Below are 7,079 nucleotides of genomic sequence, written 5' to 3'. Positions count from 1 at the left end.
GGGGCCGGTGTTGCCGAGGGCAGCCTCCTTTCTCTTTCCCTCTCATCTCCACACAAAGTCTCTTTTTCTATTTCTATAAACAGTGCAATTGTTCACAAAGGGCTCTTATAATCTTTGAATAGGTGCATCCGAATTGTGTCTGTTTGGACAATTGCTTGATTTTCAAAAAATCGTGTCCGTTCGGACATAATTTCTAAACTTTCGAAATATTGTGTTTGTTCGGACGTAACTTCTTAACTTTTGAAAGATTGTGTCTTTTCAAATGATTTCTCTATAAATTACTAAACGTTTTTGTTCAATTTATTACTTCTTCCAATTTTCGTTCTTTCAACGCAAGAGAAGTACATCCTTTATTTTCTATTGTTTTCCTGGAGAGTTTTTAAAGAAATATTAGAATTTTTATCTAATATTCTTGCTTGAGACTCTACTATATCCTAAAGGATCTTTGCCCGTAATTATTAGCAATGTTGTGGGGGAAAACAATTTCTTAAAGTGAGTGATATCACGTATCGTAGTCCGATTTCATTGTTCATTCCATTCGCTAAATTTCTCAACGGAAAGTTCCTTGCCCATAGTTGCTTAGAGCTTTTCAAGTGTATGGGCTACATTCCGAGAAGTGTCTTGGCAGGTACTAGCTTCCGGGATTATCCCTACAATTTCTCATATTTGACGAGCCATTGTGTCTCATCGTAGTCAAATTTGATTAGTTGCAGAGGCAGAGATGGCATGTATACGGTGTTTTCACGATACCCATTCATGACAATTGTAAGGTGAAGATAAGATTGTTTGGGAATGATCCAACACATTTATAATTATTGTTTTTGTTGTTTTCCATTGTGAAATTTAGAACACGATTAAAGCCTTGTAAGGAGAAAGATAATACATGTAATTAAAAATCCGACTTAGAGACAAGGAGCATTTCTAATTAATATGCGAGTAAAGATTGAAAAATGAGAGAAATGGGATCAACTGATTACTAATTAGTGATCGTTAGTGATTGAACGAGCACTTATGTTTTTAAGTTGTGGCCCAGTGGTCGGCTATTAAGCCGAATTGGTCACTAGATCAGTGACCCTCCAGAATTTTGGGGCGGAGACCGCAAAAATTCTTTAAGGTTGGGCCCCATTGTTGGATTTCAGCTCAAAAGCTCAGTCAGGACAAAGAATTGGGCCAAGACCAGCCCATTATAATCCATGGGCCTAAGTTGGCCTAAGCCCAAAACAATGCACGATCTGCTACCTAACAAGTGGCGCCTGCGCATGACCCCGTTTGACAGACAGCATTCAGCATTTAAAACCACTCAATCAAAATATCCATCCTGATATCCAACCAAAATCAAGTATATTTATCACCATTCAATTTCAATTGAAGTAGGGGTTGTTCACAAGGACAATCCGAGCCGATAATCCCCTCACGGCAGAAACCCTAGCTCTGAAGCAGGGGTTGTTGACTTTACTTGAACTGAAAAGATCTTCTCCTCCGTGGATGGCAAAGTCTTCAAGTGTTTTGCACGTGGGGTCTGTTCTGCAGTGGGATATAATTAGTGATAATTTATCACTTGTGGAGCTTCTGGCAGATCAAGCCCATTCAGTCCCTGGTCCTTGGCCCATTTCGAACTTACTTGCAGACTGCAAAGTGATGTTGGACCAACTTAAGGAAGCCCGAATTATCTTCTCTCCACGCGAAGCCAACTCTTGTGCGGATTGGTTAGCTAAAGCTCATAGATTAGGTTATCTCTCTTTTAATTGGCAGTCTATGCCCCCCTCCATTCTTAGGGACCTGTTACGTTTTGATGCTACTTCAGGTTATTTCTCGAACTTTATTAAGTGAATGAAAGTACCTGTATTTTAGACCAAAAAAGAAATTTCAATTGAGAAATCCTTTTAAGGCAAAGATCCGTTATAAAAAAAATAAAATAAAAATGACATTGTCTCATTATCTAGAAACAAAAATAATTATCTTGAAAAAAAAATACATATTTAAGAGTATACCCAAACAAGATAAAGGAATCTAATAGATTAGATAAAATTTCAAAGAATTTCATGATTCAGTGTATGCTTATGAAATTATCATATTAGAATGGTTTGAAGCTTTAGTCCACATAACAAATGGCTGAGGCACAATTATGCTCCTCAAAATAGCAGCCAAAAATCTCGATTTATCGAATTGCCTTCATTATATGGGCCTTGATGGTACGATAATTTTAAAAGTTCACGAGTTGTGCCCACTGCGACAACTGGAGTAGGGAAGCTTGTCGTTATGATTATTTATCCAAATCTACTTATGCTCCTGCACAAATTCGTTCCCTTCTTCATTGGTTCATTCGAAACCTACACACAAGTCTCCAAGCGCTTCTTTAAACGTCCGAGTTATGCAACTCATGACAGTCCCGCCGTCTCTGCACACCTTAAGGATGAAAAGCAAGATGAAACTCGGGAGGTTCGAGGTTATGGACATGTTCAATGCCTAGATGTTGGTTCGTTCACAAAAATGATCATGGGTTGGTCAAAATAGCCGCCTTGACGATGCCTCAAAACTATTGTAAGAAAAGCCCGCGGGAGACGCAAATTTGTTGGAACACGTGAGGTTTTGTAAGATCACCGCCAACTATTCTAAAAGTTTAAGTTGTTAGATGTAGTCATGATTTAATATATATATTTTATCACTCCTCCTCACGCTTGGTCTGGTCTTTTTTTCCTAATATTAAGCATGGACATATTTAACTGTAGAAGTAAGTGGAAACCTAGAAAGATTCAAATTCAGTACCTCATACTCTGATACTGTGTAAGATTGGGTGAGATCACTGCCAACATTCTAAAAGCTTTTAAAATAGTTGGGGGTGGTCCTACAAAATCATACATATCACAATGATCAAAGGCTGCTTAGAGGCGAGGAATTGATGATGACAGAAGAGCTTTTCGATGAAATACCTGAACCCAATGTTGTTTTGTGACAAGTTGACCGGGCCGAGGGATTTTTCAAAGAGATGCCCTTAAGAGATCTTGTAGCATGGAATGCGATGCTTCAGGGGTATAGTGAAGCTGCGAGGGGGGGCGATGCTATGAAGTTGTTTCAGTAAATGCTTTCTCAAAATGTGATTTCATGGACTTCAATCATCGGCGAGCTTGACCAAAATGGTAAGAGTGAAAAAGCTTTAATTGTTTTTGAGAGAATGTTCAAGTCTGGTGTTGCACCAAGTACTTTGTCATGTGCTTTATGTGCCTGTGAAAATGCATTGTCTTTTCCCATTGGTGTGCAGATTAATGGTCATGTTTCCAAGTCAGGATTCTGCCTTAATGGATTTGTATGTGCTTCTCCCATCACGTTCTATGGTAACTACATGCAAATTGACAAAGCAACCCAAGTCTTCATTGAAGCGTCGTATAGGAGTGTGGTCATATGCACGGCTCTTCTAACTGGTTATGGCTTGAATGGTAGGCATGAAGATGGCACGAAGGAGTTCCGTGACATGATGAGAACAAATGTTCTAATCTATCTTCTTTTGTAAGCACGTTAAATTATTGTTGTATTTTAGAGTGTCTAGATCGAGGTAAGAAGGTCCATGTGTCAGCAGTAAAGTTGAAATTGGGAAGTGAAATTTTTGTTGGCAATTCTCTTATAGTCATGTGTAAAAAGTGCGGAGTCGTTGATGATGCTGTTGCAGTGTTAAAAGGAGTCATGGAGAAGAACATCGTCCCCTAGAATGTCATTGTTTGCGGGGTGTGCAGAACATGGCAGAGGGATGCGAGCTATGGATTTGTTTAACCACATGATACGCCAACATGTACAACCAGATGAGATCACACACGCAAGACTGCTTTCTTCATGTTGTCATTCGGAGTTGTTACAAAAGGGGAGAGATGCTTTGTTTAGATAGTTCAGTGAGAACACTTCCGTTGAATTGAGAAGCGCGAGCATTATGCTTGCACGGTGGGTGTGCCAGGACGATGTGGGGAGCTAGAGGAAGCAGAGGGATCTTGTGAGAAACATGCCCTTTTAAGCTAACTCCATCGTGAAAGGGTTGCTGTGGCATTGCATGGATCAGTATTGTCGAGAAGGGTAGCACGATAACTCTAACGAAGAATCTACGAATTTGTGGGAATTGTCATTCTGCAATTGAACTTATTGCGAAGATCGTTGGTCATGAGATCGTTGTGACAAATTCCAGCTGCATTCTCACTTCAAGAGTGTCATTTGTGGGATAAATACACCATGAGTGTCATAACTTATATACGGCGTTTACTTGAGTGCTATAACTTTCAAAACATTCACTTAAGTGTCATAACTTTCAAAAATCATTCACTTGAGAGGATTATTGGTTGCAAGGGCATGGGGTTATTTCTCCTATAATGAACATGTAAGCATCCTAAAATTCCTCGTGTTAAGCATTGCTGAGAGTGGAGCAGATAAACGAGCACTTCTTTTTTTATCAGCTTTGGATTAGTCCAAGAGGCTAGGGGAGTTCAAGTATTTCGAAATCCATATGGATGTTTGTTGAGAAATGAGTACTTATCACTTTGCTTACAGCTTTTACCCAAAAATGACTATCCACCCGTGAGATAGGCTGAATCGACTAAGAAACCTTAAAATTAAAGTAAAATTCCAATTCTGCCTCAATCTTTTGCTCTATCTTAAGACAAATCCTCAAGTTTAGGTCCAATCATAAATTTGTCCTGGATATTTTCTTACCTAAGATAATCACCAACTTTAACTCTAGTCCCAAATCTACACTGAATTTTTTTTTTATTTAAAAAAAATCAAGTTTTAATCTATCTCAAATCTGCCTTTATTAACCCTCCATCCAAAAACGTCATTAGTTGTTTAAGGTGAAAATAACAAATCCACATCAGTAAAATGACGTGAAAATATATTTTCAACACGTAATTGTTCTTTGATATGAAGGGAAATTAGGGACGACGAACGATGATTTTTGGACAAGGGGTTAATGGGGATAGATTTGAAATTAGAATAAAAATTAAGGGTAGATGTGAGACGGAACCTACAGTTGGGGATTATTTTTAGACAAAGAAAAGTTTGAGGTAGATTTGAATTGGACTTAAGGTTTGGATTTTTCTTTCTGACAAAAAAAAAAAGAAAAAGAAAAAGACTCAAGACAGAATTGGAACCGAACCTAAAATTGGTTTTCTTTTAGGGAAAATTAGGCTAGATAAGACATCCATTCCGCAAAATTAAATTAGGATAGAAATTATCAAAAACCCCAGACTATATCCACTGTAACACAATTATCTCAATTTTTTTTTATTTTGTGTGACAACAAAAAACTCAAATTTGTACCCGGGTGACATCTTTTATCCCAAATGTGTACTCATGCGACCCACCCAAACACAAGAACGGTACCTGCCCCGCCTCCTCTTTTCTGATTTGGAATTGAAAGTTGGTCCTTTTCTGAAAAGTTCCCTCAACTCTTCTCCTCAACACCTCTATTAACATTTTCATAGCCTCTCTGTCTCTTCATTAGGAATATGAGACACAACACAAGATTCTTCATCTCTGGATGAAATTCGACTTTACCTAATGTTCTCACAATTTTGCTGGATCTCTTCATCAAATCGACAATACCAAGTGAGGTTAATTTACTTGGGGTGCCAAAATTAGTACTCTCGTGTTCTTTGTCTTGTTCCAGTTAAGCAGATGTTGGTGATAGAAACTGGTAGTCCTAAAAGCACATTTCACTAAGTTATGCATTGCATGGAAAGTGGAAACTACTTCTTTTAATAGGGAGTAGTCAACTTTTCATTTTGCAGTCTCCCAAAGATATTTGTTTTCCTGTGGATGACTTTGTGTTGTGTGGGGTTTTGTTGACACCTAAATTTTGATTTTTCTAAAAATCATTCATTTCAAGCATAGAATGAGAACTAGTCATAGTTCTCACCAAAAATAAATTTCTCATGCATTACATATTTACTTTTCGTGCGCATCATTGTATTCAAGCTAGAGAAAGTAATTGAGCTTAAATTGACAAGCAAACGGATTAGGCATCACATGGAAAATTCAGCTGAGCATGGGGAGATTATAAAAAATTCTAAGAGGGCTTGAACCTATTTTCATATTTAATTCAGCTCATTTATGCTCATTTAAATGTTAAAGGCTCTTAATTAATTATTCATTTAATTAATTAAAGCTCAATTTGAGCCTGGAATTGTATAGTTAAGCCCGCAAGAGCGGGAAATTGAGCTAGCCCATGACAATTCCTCTTGTAGCGGAAATTATTGAGGAGTTTTAATGAAATTGGACTCCTAAAGATCATAATTTTTAATCTGATGGTCATTAAGGAATCCTACTTCAACTAGGATTAATTGACCCTAGTCTATAAATATCACGTTAAGCTTAGGGTTCAAGGGGGGCCAATTGATTATAATACATGGCCAGAGAGCTTCACTGGGACGTCGACATCAAAAACATAGAAAGCGAGAGAAGCTACTGGAGAGGGTGAGAAGCAAGATTTCTTTCCACGATTTCTTTTTTTTTTTTTTTTTGCAGGTTCTCAGGCCATCCATGGACAACATCAGACACGGCAAAAGAGAACAAAAACATGAAGAGGAAATAAGACAAGTGCGTGGCAACAGAGGAGCATGATTAGTGAAGGAAATTCCAGAATTTATGCTTCTTATTTCTCTCCCAGCTGTTGCGTTTGGTGCTCGTCCTTTTCTCGTTCTTTTGTTCGCAGATTAAATCAAACCCACACCGAGGAGTCCTTGCTTCAGCTGCCACCGTCGCACATTCTAGCTCAGCCCTGCTGATCCAAGCTCATTTTCTGCTGCTGCTCGGTCCAAGTTTGCTTTGCTGTTCGTCCAAGTTTTTGTTGGCCGATTCGATCCAGTTTTGCAGCTATTCCCCCACCTGATCCATCACTGTTTGGTGTTGTTTCACCTGCTGTTCGGTCCCTGAGTTGCTGCTACTTTGGAGGCTGATTTCGCTGATGTTTAGTGCCGATCGAGCTGCTGTATGGGGCTGTTCAGGCTGCTGTTTGCTGTTGTTCGAGCTGTAGTTTGGTGTTTATTTTTTGCGACTGATTATTGTCGATTTAGCTGCTGTCCAGAGGCATTTTGCTGCTGTTT

General features: G+C 38.6%; 1 pseudogene; it reads left to right on the top strand.

The window, feature by feature from the left end:
- The first annotated feature begins 2,283 nt into the window (after positions 1–2,283).
- LOC125314107 lies at positions 2,284–4,005 on the top strand (annotated as a pseudogene).
- Positions 4,006–7,079: the final 3,074 nt, after the last annotated feature.

This window comes from Rhodamnia argentea, chromosome 3 (genome assembly GCF_020921035.1).
Source record: "Rhodamnia argentea isolate NSW1041297 chromosome 3, ASM2092103v1, whole genome shotgun sequence".
NCBI lineage: Eukaryota > Viridiplantae > Streptophyta > Magnoliopsida > Myrtales > Myrtaceae > Rhodamnia > Rhodamnia argentea.
The sequence above is the reverse complement of the archived record's forward strand: the minus strand, read 5'-3'. Positions and strand labels throughout refer to the sequence as shown.